Genomic DNA, 22,828 nt, shown 5'->3' with positions numbered 1-22,828 from the left:
AGCTGGAACCTGAGCCCTTTCAACTTTTTATCCATTTAACCCTGCATGTGGCTGGCATCACACAGTTGTTCATTCACACCCCTCCATTGGGGTGTGAGATGGGGAAGAGAATGGGAAAACATGCAGAACACATGGGTTGAGATAAAATAATTTACTAAGATAGAGAAAAGGATAATAGTTATGACTATATATAATATATATGTACATATATAAATATATGAACATATATAACAAGTGATACACAAGCAATTGCTCACCATCTCCCAAAGCCCAGCTAGCCCCTCGAGCAGTGCAGGAGCACGAGATGAACTCCTGCCTCCTTCAAAACTCTTTCTGCATGATGTATTACATATATGTATGGAATATTGCTTTGGCCAGTTTAAGTCACATGTCCTAATCCTGTTTCCCAACAGTTTCTTGAGTCCTTTGCTGACAGTGGCCTGTCAACAACAGCTTAGCAGCAACTATAAACATCCGTGTGTTATCAATATTGTTTCTCTTCTAGAACCAAAAACATAGCATCGTGCCAGACACTCTGGAGAAAATGATCCCACCCCTGCTGAAAGACACCATTTTACTAAAAACTACCTCTCAGAATGTTTTATCTGATGCAAATGAGACCCCACAGGACTATGTATTAATCATTGATATCTTCAGGAAAACACAAGTTCTTGCTTCCCCCTTTAAAACACTGAGCATATTTTAGCCCATGGATTTAACCAGTTTCTCATCTTGTTCAGCAGGAAGCTACGAAGTTCCTCCCTTAAACTATTTACAATTTAAATTTTCTCAAATGTGCCTTTGAAATTGGATTTTTTTCTGTGAAAATATGACACAGAAGTGTTGCTGACCAAAAGGCAGAGTGTACTGCCCTGGATGTTGGATCAGAAAGAAGGATTTACTGTGCAATATCCCCAACATGTATGTAATTTTGCAAAGCTTTCTCCTTACCTGCTTTCTGGCTTTGCACTGTTTCCAGTATTTAAAGAGAGCCCATCAGCTCTTAATGGCAGCAGAAATGTCTGTCTGACTATTTCTGTAGAAGTCCATCTGTACAAGGAAACTGCTAGTAAAAGGCTTTGGCATTACCATGAAAAAGCGCTGCTGGACACTGCTGTTCACTCATCAGTTCCTCATTCACACAGAGAAAGCACTCAGTGCCTGTCAAGTGCTCACAGATTCCAGCCTCATTTGTGCAACCAGCCTGTTTCTTCTTAGGCAAAATTGCCCTTGCCAGCTTGAAGTTATTGCCTTTGATTCTTGCTTATATGAAATGAATTTTGCTAAAATACTGAAGAAATGACTGCAGCAGCACACTGTAAGTACACAGGTTGCTCCAAAAGTAATGTCTCCTATTTATTTCCATGGAAACTACAACAGACTACGAAAAGCATAATAATGCTGTTTGATGGTGCAAATGATCAGCTACAAAACACTATTTTTTAACACAGTCACCACCATTAGTCATGCATTTTCATCAGCAATGAACAAGAGCCTGCATACTGCACTTGTAAAAATCTGCACCAGAGGGACGTGACCTCTGTTTCTCCTATAATAGCAACACTGCTAGGAAATCATTGCCCATGCAGTCCGTCTTTCATCAGCCTGAACAGATGAGAGCCAAAAGGCATCAAATCCAGACTATACAATGTTTGCATGTGGCTGGACAGCCTGGCCAAGACAGGCAATGTGCTCCACAGCCTTCAGACTGATGTGGGGCTTGTTGTTTTGTTGCAAGAGAAAGGTTGTCTTCTCAATAGCCTGATTCTGGAAGTTTGAGCCTTCACCTTAGACAGTGTTGTAATGTGATGGTGGGAGCTGATTTGTCCAGGTTCCAGGAAATCCAGATGGACTACTGCTTTCCTATCCCAAAAGAAAGTGTGTATCACTTTACCCACTAAAAGCTGTGCCTTGAACTTATTGTTTGATATAGAATTCATGTGTCATCGCTCCATGGACTGTTGGTTTGACTCTGGCTCCTAGTGGTGACACCACATCTCATCACAGATAATGATGTGATTCAGGAAACTGTCACCTTCAGCCTCACACTGGTTCAACAGGTCCTGACAAACTTGCACATGGTGTTCTTTCTATTCCTATTTGAGGATTCATGGAACCCACCAGGAACAACCTTTGCAATATTCCAATATTGCCACCATCATTTCCAACACATTGAAGCTGGTACTCAGCTCTGCACGCATTTCCCTGGTCATAATCCTCTGATTCACACAGACGAGCTCATCAAGACTCTCTTCATTTCATGGCGTGACAGTTGTTCATGGCTGTTCAGAATGTGACTCGTCTTTCACATCAATGTGTTGCTGAAACACACTACCCACTGCCTCACTGTGCTCATATCCATCGTTTAGACTCCATAAATGTTTGGTAAGCACCAGTGTCAATGGGCTCCTTCTAAGAGACCTCTGCCTAAAGTTCTCCCTTTTCATGACAATTATCAACAGCTTCCAACAGCAGCCTACCACCTGCAGAACTCCCACCAGCATGGTCAGTTGTATTCTGAACAGTCTCTTGCATTTCCTCCCAAGTTTCATTGAGAACAGTCCTTCCATCTTGTTGCCTACTTCTACAAGTAAAAAGGTTTTTTTATTCTTATTATTATTTTTTACATTAGCTATCCTTTGCTTCATTTCCTTCCAGAATCACCTGGTTAGAAAACTGTCAGAAAACTGAGACTTTAGAATCAGATCACTGCAAGCCTTCTTTTGAACACTCCTTCTGTCTCCTAAGTAAAGACTGTGTTGGGAAATCATTTTTACTCATTAAAAAAAAAAAAAAAAGAAAAAAAAAAAAAAGAGAGAGAGAGAAGAAAACAGAGGGAATTATGGGAGAAGACTCAGGCAAAGTAATGGGAATCACTGGTCAGTCCTTAAGTGGACAGGACATGAATTTACTTTGAAATATCTGGGGCACCAAGTGATCAGCTTTCTAGGTAACCCATTTTTCCTAATTTTTCAAGCAGCTATGAAAGATAGGGGCAGGGAGAGCAATCAGAACATTTCGTTTGTGGTCACGTCCCATTGTAAATCAAAACATGAGAATTTAAAAAACATTATGGATCATTCCAGTGTAAGAGTGTTTAAATGACACCGGATTCTAATGCTAATATGTTAAAGTTCACTGAGGAACAGCTTTCTAAAATCTCATCCTAATTCTTCATTTGTGCCTGGTCTTGTTCATTCAGCATGGAATCCTTCCAGCAGTTGCTCTGCAGCCTTTTAATTCCAAAGAGTCCCTGTTTTTGTGGAAAAGATTCCCTATTGATTGTTGGGTCTAAATGCAACTCCTGGCAGCACGGCTTTAACTCCTCTCAGAGCTTTTCCTTCCTCTGAGAGGAGACATATAAGGAAAGGAAAAATCCTTCTCCCCTTGGAGGATTAAAAAACCCTTTAGTTGGTCTCAAAACAAGTTTCTATTCAGGATATTATGTGCAGTAGCTCATCACTACAGCATCCAAAAGAGACACTCATTGCTCTCTTCTCTCTTTCCACCTGTCTCCTCATAGAGTATTTTTCATCATGCACAAGGGACTGTCTGTTCCATTTATATTAAACAGTGTACGTTAAACTATGAATATTACAGGACCTAGATTTTATCTCCCCAAAGAGACATCTAAGATCAAATGTAGAACTTTGTTTTACTTTATTCCTGTTCTGAATTCTAATATTTTATTTCATCGCTAAAAAAAATCACTTTTGGATGAGGGTATAGCATTCAAGGAGTAATACACTAGAAGAGCTTGTACTTCCAGTTCTCATCATTTTGATAACTGCTAATCCTCATTGATTTTGCTTCTTCCATGTCACTGATTTCAGCATTCAAATTCAGGTAAGCATCTGTTTCAGTGAAATCAGAATGCCTTGTTCTGTACAATTTCTCTAAAACGAGCTCTTTAAACCATTTTCTAGTGTACTCTTATTTTTCTTCCCGGTTCTTTTCAGAAAGAGCAACACTGTATTCCATGGGCTGCGTTACCTTTGGTTATTTTACAAATGTTAGCAAAATATTCCCAGGCAGTTTTTATTTCCTTTACATGAAATGAAATGTGCTACTTTCAAAAAACATTAGAAGAATATATATAGAAGTGAACTAAAGAAGTTATATAGTCCAATGTACGCTCCTAAGGGAAGACCTAGTCAAAGCACATTCTCCAGAGATAATTTTCTAATTTGTTCATAAAATAACTGAACAACTTCCCCAGACTAAATATTCATCAGTTCTCTTATGCCAGGTCCTACAAAATTATCTCTACTGTCTAAAACAATATATTTTTTTCTGCTACTTTGTGCTTCCTATTCAATCCACCATGCACCATTCTCTTCTACTTTATATCTGAAGATACTCCCCTGGCAGCTCGCTGGTCTTTGGGCTAAATAATTTCAGTTTTTTCAAATCTTCTTGCAATTTACATTTTTCCAGACCTCTGAAGAGTTCTGCTGCCCTTGTCTGCAGTTTCCAATTGAATTGCACCCGTCTCTACGTGTAATAATCAAAACTTCACCAAGTCTTCAAAGTGAGGTTTTAGCAACACTGGAAAGAGCAGAATTGGCTTCATTTCTTTCAGGCTATATGTCTTTTATATTTCCTAGCAAGAAGTTTGCCTTCTTTTGCAACAGCACGACACTGACTCATGTTCAGCTTGTGATCTGTCACAACACTTTCTTTTTCTGCAGTTCTTTTCTGCAGTTGCAGCAGTCATTTGCTTCTCTCTTGCGCTTATACAGTCGGTTAATGCTGCCCTGGTGCAGCACCTTGCTGCTATCCCTACCAAATTTCATCCCATTCTTTTTCTAAGTACTTCTCCCAGCTTACTGGAATAATTTTGAATTCTGATCTTTTCCTCCAGGGCATGTCAGGTGTCACAGTTTCTTGCCTTAGCTAAATGGCATTTGCTTATTCTTTTTATTCATGTCCAGGCCAACTAAGAAAACACAGAAGAAAAGCAGATCCAGAACACACTGACACAGCTATCATATCTGTTTTAAGCAGCCCGTGGCCCGACTGAAGGATTGGCACAGACTAAAAGCAAACAGTATGAGCTCTGAATCTTTGAATATTACTTAAGGAATATTTTCCTGTTCAGAAAACAATGTTTACCCTATTTATAGCCTTCACCTGCTACCCTCTGAACCCCACTGAAGGAAATATTTAAATTAATGATCCAGAACCTCAAATTTAACTTAAAATTAAATCTCTCATCCATGCCACAAAAAATGTTCTCATGTGTAAAAGAAACAAAAACAAAAGACAACTCTGTTAGAATCTGCTGGAAAGAATGAATGGGAAAGATGTAGCCAGTTCTCTTCACCGATTTAAGGATGTATTCAAAATGTCATAATTTACTGCATTTACTTTGAGTTAAACTAGCAGTTCACAAGGGAAGGGATGCATTGAGGCATTTAGAAGATTTTCATCAGCTAAATATTTTCTTTGCACCTGCCCTTAATCAAAGCACTGCAGGTGCTTCTTCAGAGCTCAAACACCAGTCACAACTCATGAATACGCACATGATAGATCATAAACCTTAGTTACATGGGCATAAAGAGGACCTGGTTTTCCTCCTGACAACAGTGGCTCAAATCTCTCAACTGGTTCCAGCTCTCATTTCAGTATCTGCTTCCATAGGTTCCCCAGATTCTTGTACCCAATATAACAGTTTTCCTGACAATGTTGCTGAATCTCTGACAACAAAAAATATACACGAAATGGATTAACCAGCTGAAGGGTGAAGAAGAAGAAACAGGACTTTATGAATCTGTATTGTTTGCCAATGGAGCTCTAGTAATCAATTATTAGCCTCAGGAGTGGCCACTTACCGCTCTAATCTGTGATCAGCTCCTGATTCTGACTGGGCTACCTCTGCTGGAAACCTCAGACCTTTGATTAGAGACAGCAGGAATTCCTCCTTTGCTCTCTAACCTGTCTGGTGAAGGATGTATGCTTCTAGACAGAGGCTTTACCAAAACAAGAAATCACTCAGGGGGATAAAGGTGATTGAAAGAGAGACAGCAGCACAGCATTTGCAGATTACTGACTTGTCTCATTTGAACATTGGGAAAATTCCATTTCTTGGCAAAGGTAAAGATTTAGGAAAGCTGAAGGGAAAATTTAAGTCCTCATTTATCTGTGCTTGGATATCCTGGGCAATGGGATCTATCAAATCAGAAAGAAAGAGCTAAAGCTTTTCAGCTCTGCTGAGTGAAACCTGGATTGAATCAGGCAGATTCTTTTAGTAAAGCATGACGAACTATCAAATACAAGCCTTAATGTCTTCCAAGGCAGTATAAAGATGCAGTGCTACAAACTAGTCAATAAGATGCAATTCTAATGCAAGTTGAACTTCATTCTCTTTAACTACGCACCTTTGAGTAAAATGTACACTTCATGCTTTGGGCAGTGAAAAAGAATGGGTAAATGGAAGAGTTCTAGAGTAAAACCTACCAGATCCTAATATCTGACTTCAAATGCTGGTAACAGAGCCCCACACTTCAGCATTTTTAAGATTCTAACATTTTCAATCTAATCTCATTCTAATCTCATGCCTTAGAGTCAAAGTAGCGATGAAGGTGTCTCAGCTGAGAATATTCTCAGGGGTACTTCCCATCTTGGAAATGTATCGTTGCTATCAGATTTGTTTATTTCAGTGCTCTCTGCCTATACTTAACCATAAGAATGTAAAATTTTAGCAGAATGACTAAAGATCACTGCATGTTCACTCTTGTATTAGCACTAGCCTCTTTTGGTCTTCACATTCTTGGGTGCTATGCACGCAAAGTTACCTCAGCTCTTTACAGCTCTGGCATACAGCATTTCTCTTTGTGTCTGTGTCCAACCAGACTACTGTCTGGTATACAAATGAGAATTCCGAGAACCAGAAATCTACAATTGGCCTCGCTGCTATTTGAAAATTTGTTTACTATTGAAAGAGAGAATGTAAGCACTGTTTGATTGCGGGTCACAGCTATATTTCAACAAATAAGGCTACTGGCCTCTGTGGGTCAATCCAGCCTCCTGTACTTAGAAAATATGAATGGTTCTCCATTTATCAATGAGTATTATCTGGAGAACATGGCAAAATGAACAGATGATCACATTAGTAAAACATGAATAACCACAAATGAGATTCCATGTTTTGTCGCCAAATCTCTGTTTCCAATGTATTTAATTTCTGAACCTGTTTCTTCATCAACAAAATAGCAAATGTCAACCATATGGACAACTTATCTGATTTAAACCAATGCCATGCTGAAGCCACAGGTTCTCCCTTAAGGAGACCGAAAGTACTTTTGTGGCATTAACTCTTTGAGACAAAATACAAAACATATTTCCAGATCCTTGTCCAGTAGCCATTCAAGTACTCTGGCTTCAGCTTTATTGCAGCTTTCTAGAGGTGAACAGAGGGAATGCAGAGGGTAATGCGCCCTACTGGGAATCCTCACTCTTCCCTGACATACATTTTACTGCTATAAATTAACCCTTAAGAATGGCTACATGAGCAAACAGCTGCTGTGTGCTTAGATCAGATCACAGACTCAATGGCAAAGTATTTCAAAGTCTTGTTACACATCATCTCCCTGGAGAAGAGAAACTGCAGAAGGTTGCAATAGCATCAGAATGAATAATTGAAGCAAGGCTCATTCAGTATGTGCATAATGAAGGGTCACAATGCTGCCTCCCAGCCAGCTGGCAGAGCAGAAACTCACCGAATGCCTGGTAGATACATCATCTGGGGATGCTGACCCACTTCCCCAGGAGCTTTGTGGGAGTGGGTTGAGGAGATGACATTGGGATTGTCAAGTACAGAGAACGACTGAGCTAAATTATTTGGTAAAGTACTGTATATAACAGAATCGGCTCCATACGCCAGTTTTGGGAAAACCCATGGGACTTAGTTCCCCTAGGAAGCTAAAGTGCTATTTACCATCTGAGAAACTGCCCCCCGGGACATTTTTAAGGATTCCCTTCCTTGTGGCCGGCCTTCGGGAGGTTCTTCAACCTCGGCTCCAAGCGGGGCCACGATTTCACGCTCGTCCCCATAAACTCTACCCTTTTAATAAGAGTGGAAATTAGAAAAATAAAAATAAAAAGAGGGAAAAGAGAAGGGACTAATTTAGGCATTCCCCGCTATTCCGTTGGCCGGTCCAGCCTCTCCGTGGGGACGGAGAGGGACCGCAGCCCACCCTAACGTCCCTCCGCGCCCAGCTACCCCGTGGCTCAGACCCGGCAGTGCGTCCCGAGCGCCCGCCCTCGTGGGACGGACGGCCCCGCTGCCACCGCTCCGCGTGCCGGCGGCCCCCGCAGGCTCCTCCGCAGAGCAGGCCCCCTCCCGTCGCCCCGTCCGGCCGAGGAGTCCCGGCCCCAGCCCCTTCCTCTCCAGCCGCAGCCCGGCTCCGTACCTGCGGCCGCTGGCGGCGGTGGGCGACGCGGGGATGGGCGCGGGGCCGCGGCGCTGCCTGCACACTGACAGCTCGGGAGCCGCGGCGGCAGCGCGGGGGCCGGGGCGGGGAGGGGGCTCGGGCACCCGCGGCTCCGGCGCCGAATCAGTGGCGGGAGGAGGGCCCGGGGGCGGGCGGCAGAGGGGAGGGAACGGCGGCGGCGGGGCGAGGGGTGCGGAGCCGCTGTCACCGCGGTGGCGGATCGGCCTCGGGAGGTGGCGCAGCCCGCGAGCCCGGGGCGGGGAATGAGGGAGAGCGCGGCGCCAACGGGCGGCGGGGCGGCGCGGCGCCATGAGGGGCGGGCAGGGGTCCCGCTGCCCTGCTCGGAGGACAGGCGCCGGGGAGCGGGCCAGGCGAGTGTGCTGGCCGCGAGCCTCGGCGGGTGAGCGAGAAGCACCGTGCTCGGGTGGGCGTCTGGCGGAGAGCTGACGGAACGGTACAGCTGGGGGAAGAGAGCGGCTTTTGGTGAGATCGTGCTCTTGTCCGATCTACTCTGAAGATTTGTGGGTCCAAACAGATCCACAATGGAGCGGCTGCATTATTTGGTTCACCAAAAGCTCTTATCTATCCCTAGAAAGCTCGCCTTGCTTAGGTCATCACATAACAGTGAGACTGCTGCTCGTTCCTTTGGAGGTCTGTGTTGATTTTTGCTGACGGCAAAATAGCAGGCTTTGCACACTGCTGCTCTACCCTGAAGAGCAAATTTGTGGATTTGTAAAGCACATTTACCGTTAGCCCAGTAAAACCATCTTATGTTGACTTCCAGGAAGAACATGTGAAGATGGGAATGGTTAAAAAAAGTTCCAGCTTTTCAATACCAGGGTTCTTTCTCTCTGCTGTACCTTGTATTTGGAGAGAGATAGATGTCAATGTACACAGTCCCGAGGGAGCTGGTGTTGCTACAGCCTTTCTTGCTCTAGAGCTGCTTTCACTGGTTGTAGCACGAGAACTTTTCTCCCAGTACCTGTTTCCACCCCACTCCTTCCTTCCCTTGGTGTCATAGCTCACCTGCACCATGGTACCAGGAACAAGGCCTATCCCCACCATTCACAGTGGCAGAATGGAAACAAACAAGGGAGTGGCTTTCCTCAGATAAAGAGGACTGGCAGGTGAGATGAGCGGAATGTCATTTCATGCTATTTATGGTGTCTTTTCCCCAATAACAGATCTAAAGCAGTGTGCACAACGTTACATGCATGCCACTGTGCCTGTCCTCCCCAGCCATTTATGCACCAGTGGCTGCTTCTTCCTGTTACATCCTTATCTTCCCTACACAGCAAAGCAAAGGCGAAGATGAAAAGTGGGTTGAGGGATGGGAGTTACAGACTAATCCTCATGTGGTTCTGCTAGCAGCTGACAGCTGAACAAAGTATCCTGCACAGGCTCACATCCAGCTGGTACTGCTGGCTAAACATATTTTGTGCTCTCTTAACAGCTTCTTTACACGTTTCATAGGGCAGATTACTCAACATCTAATTTACTGCTCCTGGAAGAATGAATGGACCACTGACTTGCAGGAGATGAAAATGCTCATCTTGAACACAGCCCAGACAAATGCATTCCTTTAATCATCTAGCAGTGATAGCCATGATGAGTAATTTATCAACAGTATGATAGTAATGTTTTTCTAAATGTATATGTTGCCACTGCGGTCAAAATGATTGAATACCAAGATACTACAGTATTATAAGTTAGCCACATACTTAGCACTGTCCTGTGCAATCCATGGTTTTACCTTCTGCTCTGCTTCTGTTGGCTGTGCTTCTGCCTCCAGCAGTTTTTTCTTCTCATTAGGGCAATACTGCTTCATGCCTTCTCTGCTTCAGCTGAGGGGAGGAAGAGGGCTGAGAAACGGGCTGTGTTCCACTCAGAGCAACCAGGGGATTTCCTCCTTTTCCTTGGAAAAGTGTTGAAACAGAGCTGAGCTGCCTTAACTGTGGATCCCTAGGAAGGAGGCAGAAGAAGGTTTAGGTAGGCAAAAATGGAGAAGGGAAGAAGGAAATGTGCTAGATCTTCCAGTGACATCTCTGGCTTCACTGCAGATGGAAGTCCTCCCATTGGGGATATATCTCTTGAAGCCCCATGGGAGTATTGTGATGCCTTTTTGTTTGTGTGTTAGTGTTGTGAAAATTCTTATGGTATTACTAAATGACAATCTTAGAAGTGCTTTTCCAGTTTAGCTCTCTTCATCTTCTATAATCCTAAGTCAAGGCTGCTTCCCATTGTCTTTCTTTTCTCTTTTTGTTAGTGTTTATTGCTGCCTTTCTGTTGAGATATCAGGTATAGCTTGTGTTACAATCTGTTAGCAGAACCCAGGTGTTCTGCTGCTAAGTAATCTTGACATGGTCTTAGCTGGAGTTCAGGCTTTCTGGTCCTGATGTATATGTACTCCTTATAATCATTTTTATTGCTGTTGATAGCACCCTCAGTAATCATTATGTGCTATATTTTTAATTTCTGAACTATACTGTTACTTCTGGTGTCTTCATACGCAGAGGCATTGCCCTTCATGCTTCATTCACTATTAATGTTATCATTCTGTTCTCTACAGAAGCAACCTTGCTCTGTTGTAAATAAAAATGGATACTTAATTTTCTAAAGTATTGGAAAGACAATTGACTTGTGAATTTTTGGTGTCTGATACATACGCCCAACTTGTAAAATTCTGTCTGTTTGAAAAGTAACTTGATATGAAGTTCGACTAAGAAAACAGTAAATTAAGGAGGAATAACTTGAAGAATTAATCTTGAAATTTCCAAATTGAGTTTACAGCCGCTAATAATACAACTTCCATGATGAGAAACACCAGAGTCAGTTATGATTCAAACAAACCTAAAGATTAAAAAAAAAATCCTGAGAACATGTGAAGACTCACTAATAGGTAAACTAACCTACAAGGGATGATTCTGAGGATAAGAGAAATAAACCTACATGGTCAGTTTTTTGACGTTGCAACAGTTAACAACGATAACCCTTAAAGTTCTTTATTAGACTGCTGGTGGAGTGTATATTTATTACTGACCTGGAAATTGCATGATCAGCAGATAGTATCACTTAACGTACACTGAAGTCTCTCAACAGCAAATAAAAGATACAGTGATTATAGTAGGTAAATAGATAACAGGATTTTTTGAGAGCCCACCTGCAAATCCTGTTCTTGGAAATTATGGTATTAGATGAGCCTTTGCTTGGCTTATATCTTTTCATGGTCTGGAACTTGGTGATTCTGAGCGGTCTACTTGAGGGATATCTGCGTATTTTTTACTTTAGAAGAATGTAAAACTTGTGTCTTGGACTCACCGATCACATCAGATGTCTGGAGTCTGTACTGTAAGGGCAGAAAGTTAAGAGGAGAGAGATTCTGGGTATATCGTTTTGTTGAAATTTGGAGTAGGTCCACCTAGGAAGGCAGGTCAGAAGAAAGTATGAATCCTTTTGCAAAAAAGTTGTTCTCTGCCATATGCACGAATGATGAGGGAACAGCAATTGTGACCACTACTGGATATTCTGTGTTCCCTTTTTGTCAACTGAAAGAGGTGCACCTGGTGCAAGCCAGCAGAAATGCGGTGTGAAATATACTCTTGGGATTGAAGTGTGACCCTGGATATGGTAGGAGCAAATTAATATTCTTTAAATGACAAGATTCAGAAACCATTGGCAAGGATCATCAGAAAAAGGCTCAACAGTCAGAAAACACAAAAAAGCAGAAACCCTTGTAGCAGACTGGCAACTTAAAACAAAAGGGGAAAAGATAAACAGAAAATGCTCAATTTATGAAATGGTGTTAGACACTCAGCAAGTCACCTGCTGAGGAACTTGTCTGGCAAAGTGGAACAGAAAATTTTAGGAGGTACCTGACAGGAGTTCTTGGAAAAAGGTGAGCAATAGCTGCTGGTGACTCCATGACAAAAAGGGCAGATAAAGCCAACAGCACAGTGATAACAGGGCAGCATGCTGCAATTTTACTGCACTTGACAGACATGAATGCTCATCTTATTCACTAGAAAAGCGTCCAGAAGGATGTAACATTGACAACAGAAGAGGAAGATAGAAAAAATATTGTTTGAATTCAGTGTATGGCACACATAAGCTGTCAAAAGAATTTAAAGAGAAGAAACATTTTGCTTGTTCATCTTCTAATGCTAAAGTCTGAGGAACCCGGATAAAAAATGACAGTTTTCCACTTTAAAAAGAAATGTGATATGACTGGCAAGACTGAAGTGTCAGGACAATTCTCATGACTGGAATACTGAAGGCTCACATAACCTAAGTAGGAAAGAAGGTTATAATTTCAAGAAACTTAAAATTCTACCAATCATTTCTCTATGACCAAAGGGGAAGAAAATGTCAAAAATTCTCCTGAAGAAAAACTAAGCATCTTCCCTTATATTTGAAGTAGTTAACAGACATCAGAGAAATGTACAGCTCTGAATTCCTCTGGGACACCTGCAGACGCATACACAGGCCTTGGGTTAATGGATTTCACAGTCAAATCTATCTAACTCAGCTAGAAAGCAACCAACCAACCAATTGCTTTAAAACAGTTCTCCTAAGAACTAAATCCTATCTGAAAACTGAAAAAGAAAACAACACCTTATATTTTCTTGTCTCTTTTTCCTTAGTCTTTGTCTCTTTTCCTTGCAACTATTCTGGAAGATTCAACTCTTTCACATTTAATCCTAGGATACAAGTTTAAAACTTAATCAAGTCTGGAATGCTTATATTCTATAATAAAGCTCCAGTTTCAATTTCTAAAGAAGAGAATTATTAGCATATACAGGCAGGAAAGATTAACAGTACCACTGTTCTTGTATCCATGCAAAAGTCCAAACAAAATTCCACAATTAGTGAATGATAACTACATAAGCAGAGATGCAATTACTTCCTTAATGCACAAATTATTAACTAAAACTGTATCCAGTGATAAATAAATTCAGATTTTTTTTTCAGCGTTACTAAAATTGGCTTGAAGTTAAGAACACATACAGCTTTCTACAAAATAATCTTCCCTGTCCAAATGAAAATAATATAGTTCTATATCTTATGCACACTATGGAACCATATTTAAGCCATCCTGTGCTCAGTGCATACCTATTCAGGTGTACTTACGATTTTTCTACAAGTTTCTCGAATTAACTTCTGAATTTCTTGGGCATTTTCCCACAATAACTAAAATTACATTTCAAATCTGTTTACCTGAAAATATGAGCATTAAGCTCTTCATACTCACTCAAAGGTTAAAACTGGAAAATGACTCAAAAACACTGAAAGAAATCTTTGCAGGATCGGTCAACCTTTCAGTTACTCAGTTTTTCATTATTTTTATTTGACAATCTGCATATTGTCAGAAATCTCCTCATATTGCTCACAGCTATGTGGGTTTAAGATTTGTTTGTTCACATTTTAAAATCTTTTTCAAATTAACAATTTTTTCTTACTATCAACTCTCCCTTTAGCATGCTTTGGATTCAGATTTTTTCCTTATAAGCTGAAATAATAAAACAAACATCCTGCAAAGCTGTCTTTCCTGATAACGATGCACCTGGGAAATTCTGAACCTCTGCAAATATTGCTGAACAAAGATAAGCAGTGCTGCTCTAAGAAGTAACCTCTAACTCTTGACAATTTATTGGTCCTCAAATTGGACCTCAAATGTTTCAGATTGAGTATTTAAGCTGTTACATGATGACTTGCATTAGGAGAAAGATTTGTCTGAAAAATAGTCAAAGGTAAAAAAGAAGGTGATTTATCATCTGGAAAAGTTCCCTGCTTCTGCTCATTGTGCAGTTGTCCCAGCATGTGTCAGAAATTGGGCATGGTCAAGGACAGCCAGAGGCAGAACTGTCATTAGAAGAAATGTTTGTCAGCTGACAGCCTCAAACACACACAGCCTCCCACAGATATCATTTTAGGCTTAAATAAGCCTTCTGGATATGCTTAGGTAGCAGTTTCCAGTAATTTTACATGGCTGCAAAACTCCTCTAAATCTGAAATCCCAAGCCAAATGATCAGCATCATACACACTACAGCTTTTCAGGATAGCTCTTTTCACTTCCAGAGTTCTCAATTTAGCACTTAACTGTATCTATGGAAATAACCTACTAGTTTGCAAGTGTATTAAGTCACATTATTTTGGATGAATAATGACACAACAGAATCGTCTGCAATAAATTACCATTCTATGCTACCCTGCCCACTCAACAGAACATAGCTACAAAGTCTCATTTCTGGAGCAATTATTTCTTTACTATATATTTTCATTTTACATATATATATTTACTACATTTGCTGTGAAATAGCAGACTCTTCCTTCCTTTCTCTGTGAAAGTTGTCTTTGATTGAACCCCATACCACCATAACAAAGTCCAAGCCACTCAATACATGTATGTTCCTGAAAAGGACGAGTCATCAGACAGCAGCAGCATCCTCAACTGCATTACTTTATGGACATTACAGACCCAGCAATAAAAGGTGAGTATAATTGCTATCACCAGAGAAATTTAGGAGTGTATGGGTACAGCACTTTGAAGACTTATTTTCCACTTTACCCAGAGGAGTTCCTTAAAAACTCGTCCCATTCAGTGAAATCTTTGGTGAAAATCCAATTTGTGATACAAATGAAATAAAGACAGTTTATCTCTGATTCTGTTTCTGTATTTTCTGATTAGCTTTTGACTCACTTGGCAATTGCAACATGGGTCTGCAAGTGTTTTCCAGATATACCAGGGAAACCTTTGTGAAAGCCTAAAATACTATAGAAGATTACCTGTAATGTACTCTATGCACACGTTTCTTGGTGCCATGCATATTACTAAAGATTAGGTCCCACAGAAATATACTGACTAATGAAAAACTGAAAACTGAAACTCTGAAATTGTGAAATTAAACTGCAGTAAGAATTTTAGTTCAGCTCCCTTTGGTTCTACTTTCTGCTGTTAACCTGGTTTTCTTTTTGGTCTTCTTTCCCTATGCCCCTGTCGTCCCAGCAAGAATGCCCTCAAGTTACAGTGGTGCTAACTTCACATGCTTTTATCTTTATTTTTATTTGAAAATTCACATACACATAACACTCGTTGAAAATGTGTACTTTTTTTTTTCCAACCTCAAGACTTTGTAATACATTGCTTCAGTGAAACTGAAAAACAGCCTCAGTAAAATGGTTCTATGCACCCTGACAAAACACTGAAGAAAAACCAACAGTCTTTCTTCAAAATCATCTTCACGGAGTATGACTGTGTTAAAAATGCGCCTACAGTTATAAGTACACTGAGCTAATAGACACATGCCATATAACTGCTGGAGATTATTATCAACTGGAATCAGCTGGTACTGTGAATTTGTATCGCATTGCTTTTTGTAAGCTTTACATCATGGAACTGCATACATCGCTTGGCCATACTGAGGAATGTCCTGCAAACTTTGAAAAAAGAACGAGATCAAAGAAGTTCCATGTTGCCAAATTCTTCTCACATGTTGCAGGAAACTGCCTCTTTACTGCATCTGCTACAGCTCAGTGTTTTTCCCAGCTGCACCTTTGCCATGAAAAAACAAACAGCATATTGCTCAAAGACATCTCCTGCATCTGGGAACCACCTCCTCTCTCATTCTTGAGACTTAGGCGCTATGAAAGATGGCTCCAAGTCAGTTTTATCACTCAAAAAGAAGCTTTCCTTCCAAAATAGAAGTCTTGTTAGTTTTATGATCTGCTCCTATGCCCCTATTTTTTCATGTTTTTCCATTAACTAACACTGCCAGTTTTCCTATACAATGGCCACCAGCACTAAGTTCTACTTACTTAACTCAAGAGGCAAAAAAGAGTACTTTTGTCTTTTTTATGTGCCAGTTCCTTTGTCCTCAAACAAAGGGCTTCAGAATTTGAATCAAAACACTTTCCTGATTTTCAGATCTCTAATTGAAAGCATAGGATGAACTTAACACACATTCCATTCATTATAATTTATGAAAAACTTTCTTTTCTTGTTGCTCATTGAAGCAAAAATACTGAAGTACAAACTGTATTCCATTTTCTTCCAAATATCCTGCCTAACTGGACAGAAGCTGTCATCATGACCTACTTTCTTTGCAATTCTGCCCCTGCTCCTTCCCCCTGCCCACAAAAAGAGAACAGTGTTTTAAATTTTATTCTCTGTAGTAAAAGGAAGCTGATCAGATTGCTCCTATTTGGCAGTTTCTAATACTGTTGGAAATTATATTTTACTTGTATTAGGCTGCTTAGAATTTACATTAGCATTCACAATTCTAAAAATCTAGCCCTTCATATTTTAATGTTTCTTTCCTTACCCAGTATGCTCCAACCCACTGAAATCTCACATGTGAATCATGCAGTCTCAGATTGTTAGCTATACAATTTTCTATGTAATTTATTGTGGAGATCACATACAAAGAAGTGGTAGAAATTATAGTGTGTGTACTTTCAGTGTGCACACCTTGCTACGACAAAGAACTCAGTATTCCTTCAGCATCTAAATGCTTAACAATATATGCCCTGGGCATTTACTGCATGAGTTTTTCTCAACAAAAATTCAGTTTCTCTTAAAGAAATCAGTAATACCTTGAGAGAAATGTCTTTTCTGTTACGCCCATTCTAGATGATGCCTCATGAATGTCTGTGCCACTGTTAATCTTCCAGAAATTTATTTAATTTACCACTATTTATCTTCTTTGATTGTATCTTTACTGTATATAAAGGCTTTCCACACCCAAATCCACGCTTCTATGACTTAAAAACCATTTTGAGGTGAATCTGTTATATTAAACTAAAAAATACCAACCTCAATGTATACATTGAAACTCAAAGGCAAAACTAAGCAAATTAGTCCAGCTAAAGCTGACTTAAACGTTTCTTCCTGATTACCAACATAATGGAAACCCAGCTTTCCCTAAAATAACCCGAACTATTGTTTCAAATTACTTAAACACAATGGCCCATAAAGCTCAGCTTCCTAACCCAAATGTCTACAGTGAATTAAAAACAGCCTCACAGTAGCAATGAAATGTCTCCCGTGCTTACTCATCACAGCAAGCAAAGCCATTCCTGACAAATTCTATCAAGTTAAGCTACAGCGACCAGCAGCTTCTTTCTCATCACCCAGCTGTACTGGCGTGTTAAAATTCCTGTCAATTACACAAAAAGTCTGCCCCTCTCCAGGGCGCATCAAAGTTCAAGATAAAACAAAACTGATCCAGTTCTTCAGTACTTCTTTCCTGTTCAATGGCTCTTTTGCCTGCCAGGGCTGAAAGCAATCTCTCTCTAAAGTCTATGTTTTCTCAATTATTGCCCTTTCTTTTAAATTTCTATGAAATTTTTGCTTTTTATTCCTTCACAGAAACAATTACTGTGCAGAACAAGTCAGGTAATTCTGCTTTGCCCTCCAGATCTTAAATATAACAGGACTCTGTGGAAAAAAGCAGATATTTTTAATTGGACTGCTGATTTGACCATTTTCCGTGTTAGAACCTTACCTGGATAGTTAGAGATGAATCAGTATCTACACATACGTATTATTATTTTGTACTCAAATGATTTCTCACTAACGCTTTAATACAGTGTCTTCTGATACTGTATGAAGCTTACATCCAAAGGGGCACATATCACAAAACCAGGTCTGAGGCAGACCACTGGCCAGGCAGGTGGTTCCAATCCAAGGGATAGGACGTACTGTTGGCTGTAGTGCTGTGCCTTCTCTTTCTGTCTCTTTTCTTTCTCTCTGTCACTATCTCTTTCTCCTTGAACATGGTGACAAATGCATATTTGTTGCTGATTTGTGCCAGGGAAATAGTAAAAGATGACTGCTTTGTATTCTTTATTCAAACAATTTGCCCATTCTTTCTTTCTTTGCTTGAATGACCACACAACAACCAGTCATGCACATCTGCCTGTATGCCTTGCACAATTAGATATGCTTCTGCTGAAGTGTTTCTTCCTGGTTTACTCATACGTTCTGGAATTTTTTGCCCAGGTGTTAGATTAAGGCACATAAGCTCTAACACCTACACCTTGAATCATGCATTTTCTAAACCAGCTTCATGCCCTAGCTGCTGGTTGGGTGGCCTATTCTTAGATCTCATCTGTGCTGCCAACTATTGCAATGCAACCCGTAATGGTTTTTGCCTGTCTTTGAGCCTGTTGAAGAGTGACCTGAGAAGCCTGAAATTTCTCATACAACTAATCTTTCTTGGATGAAAAAGTGTAAGAAAAGTCAAATGGTCTAGTTAGCTTCAGCATCACAGTCTAGCAAGGACAGACATCAGATCTGCTTGCTGCGAGAAACAAGAAAGTTCTTCATCTTCTCAGGTGCTCGTACTCTTTCCAAGGGAGTAAAGTTAAAAAAAAAAAAAAAAAAAAAAGAAAGAAAGATCAAAGAGTGGTAGCTCAGTTCCCTCTTTCTTTCTTCCTTAGAAGATTTGGTTCTCTTGCCTTGTGTCCTTCTGGTGGTGAGTCCATTAAGCAAGCAGGTAACAGCTATGACAGGATCCAACAGCTGAAAGGACCACAAGTGCTAGTTTGCCAGCTTAGGAGTAATATTAACTAGCTGTCTAGCCTCTGGAAGAGTCTGGTAGGAATTCCACCACTTCAGAGGATGAGGTTGAGACTGAAGCAGGCAGAAAGATCTCAAGTTATTTATGCCTTCACCTTGGCAAACGTTTTTTATTACATGCTTTTTCTTCAGTAGCAAAATGTAAATAGTGTCTATAAATGCCATACAGACACACTCTCTCTGAAAAATCTTGGGCTCTGATATATATGATTGGGAGCATTCTGCAAGTAATTTCAGGATCATGAAGAAAGCTTCATGTGAAATTAGCAGCAAGTCTCTCAGTGTAAGAAAATCAGAATCAATTGCAAAGGAGAATTATAATGCTTCTTCCTGAAGTCTATAATTAAGGTATGCTTATGCTAGGGAAAGAGATTAGAACAGCTGAGTATCCTGGAAGATTCGTGGAAACTCATTTCACCTTTTTGCTTTTGTCCTTTTAGTGCAAGGATTTAGTTTCACATACTGCAGACAGGAAACAGGAAGAAATGTTGACACAGCAAAAAGCCTCATGTCATACATCACAAATCATGAGTGAATAGATGGCAAACATACCCAAGGGACTTCTGAAACTGTCCAAACTCATGTCAGACTGACTGGAGCATCAGAGAGTTATGGAAGATTGATACATAGGAACACAAAGGAAGTAACGAAACTGCAGCAGAAAAACAACACGTTCTGAAACTATAAATTGCACACGCAAGAAAATACTGGAATCAAAGAGAGCAATTTAGATGTGCCAATAATACGCATTTGAGACACACAGCTTTCCTTGGACTAAACTTAAAGAATAGTTTGTAATGCATTAGCATCATCTACTGGACAGTGCAGGGAATACATTTTGGAAACTGGAATACTAAATACAACATATTGTATTTATTTAGCAAACACCCAGAACACGCTGAAGATTTCAAACACTTAAAAAAAAAAACCACCAAAACCATATTATATTAGTTTGTTTTTTGTGAATGTTGATGCATCTGTGGTAAAAAGTGTAGTGAAGACTGTAAAAGAGATTTCAACCTAAGAAATCCTAGTTTCTAGTAGTGGAAAATGCTATGTGATAGTTGTGGGCACAGGAGACATTTCTGAAAATATAATATGGGCATTTAATTGGAAATACAACGTTTACTTACAGGTATTTAATTACTTTAGATGTGGAACAATAGCAATATAATTAACGATTATTTGTAAACTCCTGCAATAATAACCAAAGGTCTTTGAGTACCTTTAAGAAGAAAACCTGAGGAAAACAATTTACAGTCAGAAAACAGCACTGCCAGCCACCAAAAAGGACAAAGGAGATCAGGTAGTGTCAGAAAAACACACGGCCCAGTGGGAACTAGAAGTCTTGAGACTCTTAGCTGTAATGGTTGCTCACAGTCGTGCTGGGAACTTGATGAGAGCTCCTGTCTCACAGTGCCACCTGCCACTCCAGAGCACAGCAGAGCCTCTGCCCAGCTAAGTGGGCTGCAACAAGAGAGACTGATGGCACTACAGAGGAGATGATGGAGCCCCAGTACTGCTGAATCTTGTGAGAGGAAATCTCATTCCTTGGGTTTTGCATCCATCAACTATCCTGAGAAATACCTCCATGCTTTATGATGATTCAGAGGAGAAAAGCTTAATCTGAGCAATATAGGAATGTTATCACAGAAAAGATTAGGACATCTTTGTCTAATGTCCTCTGTGACAGAAGAATCATCGTATTGTTGTATTTATACCATTAGTGCATTTAACATGCCCCATGTGGTGTAAAAAATGTACAGAGTACTTATTTGAAATACTTTACTTTCTTATCATAGGGAAAAAAAAATCAACAAACAAATCCAGAAATGCTGGAAAGGAAAACATCATCTTACAAAGTCATAAACTTGCATTATGTAACACTGCACCACAGCCCCAGCTACTGATCAGCTGTGTCTAAATGCTTACGAATACACATAAACAGTCAGCTTTTTCTTGTATCTTGTAGCAGGAAGATCGACTATGAAATTATATTATGCTTTGATAAAATGACCTTTCTGTATTTTTTTATCTTTAATTTTTTTTTAGGATTTAGTTCTTATTTTGTATTGCTTATTTGCATTTACGTATGCTGATATTTGCAGCTAGTACTAAAACCAGTAGGAGTTGTGAACGGTGGGTATCCAAGTTCAGGTCTTTTATTAAGCCTTCCAGAGAACCTCATTAGATTCTTCAGCCCTGACTGACTTAAAGAACTGCTTCTTTTCAGCATTTTTTCCACTCCTTCCAAAGTTTAGAGAGGCTTCACAGAGCCTCATTTCTTTTGAACTGTGTACATAAGAGTGTAACAGGCAGACATTTTGAGCCTAATTAGTGACAATACTGCAGTGAATTCAACAACAAAGAAGAAGAGTAAGGATGGTCAAAGAATAATAGCATGAGCGTGTTCTGATGATTGCTTGTGTTTCTGTGCAGTTTCCTGGTTGCTTAACCAGTACTAAGATGCCACTGTTACACATAAAGAGGCAGAGGTGAATTACAAATGGGAGATAAAAGGAGCTATTTTTACTTCTTTCATGAGCCATCTATCATATATTAAAGCCAATGTAACACAGTGCTTGTACATTTCTGGAATACAATAACAGAAATTGGAGACAGTGGTAAAGTGAAGGGGATGATCAAGAGCACCAACACAGAGTAAAGGCACTTAGTTAACTTTTTAGTTCATGCAGTTGAGGAACCAAAGTAGAACCTGGCATAGCAGAGGAGGAAGAGATTAGCAGTCGAGAAAGCAAATAAAAATCAATAAAATATAATAATAATAATAATAAAATTTTAAAAAATGAAGCAATCCACATTTTGAATGACTCTGAGTGTGTGTATCCCAGGAGCAGAGACTCTAGTTGTGATGGAAGAAGAGGACCCAAACGACCAGGTATGGCATGTGGTCAAAGAATAGAAGGGCAGTTCTTTGAGATATATGAGGGAAAACAGAATAACAGCTTGCATGTCAGAGCCCTATAAAATGGCTAGGAGAGTAATAGAATTAGTGTGATTGAGAGTAGTAGAACATTAAAGTCTTTATCAGCTCAGGCTATGAGCAAGCCACAGAGAGACCAAAGAGAGGACTGCACAGAGGGAGGGAGGTCAGGAGACACGGGTTAGATTTTTGAATGTCTGGGCTCAAACAATGCCACAAAGAAAAGAGTGGTATGGAAAAGAATTATGCTGGAGAATAGCTGGAAAAGAAGGAAACTCCTAGGGTTTGGATTGTGAAACGGGCACGAATTAGAGAAAAAAATTAAGGGGAACAAAGGATGGAAGGATTCCTAGAAGCAAGGAACAAGCAGCGGTGTTAAAGGCTCAAGACAAGATGAAAGGGGAACAGAGACTCAAGATTTCTTTAGGAGACTTGATCAATTGAAGCTAGTGCACAAAGACTTCCCTTAAGCACAAACTGACACCTCTCTATCTTTTCTGAGGGCAAGATCCAGATATTCTGTCCTTCCCTTTCTTTAGAAAGGCAATTTGCATGACAGAACAAAAAGAAAAATAGCTAAAAATATACTGTGAATCATGGAAAATTGTATCTACTAAATCTCACAGTGTACTGCTATTGCCATAGTAACCCTCGTTGCTAGATTACTGCAAGCTGTTTCTTTGCTAAATTTTCCTGGAAGCTTTGCCAATTTTCAGTTTGGTTTCAAAATGAAGTTTAATAAAAAATAAAGAATAACACTGAGAACCCACACTGCATCCTTCTATTTCTTCTTTGCAAATTCTCTCCCAGCCCTTTTATTCTTCTTTCTAAGAGAAATGTCCTTTAAGAAAGAGTTTTCAGAGGCATCTTTT

This window comes from Tetrao urogallus (genome assembly GCF_951394365.1).
Source record: "Tetrao urogallus genome assembly, chromosome: 6".
NCBI lineage: Eukaryota > Metazoa > Chordata > Aves > Galliformes > Phasianidae > Tetrao > Tetrao urogallus.
This window is presented reverse-complemented; position numbering follows the sequence as displayed.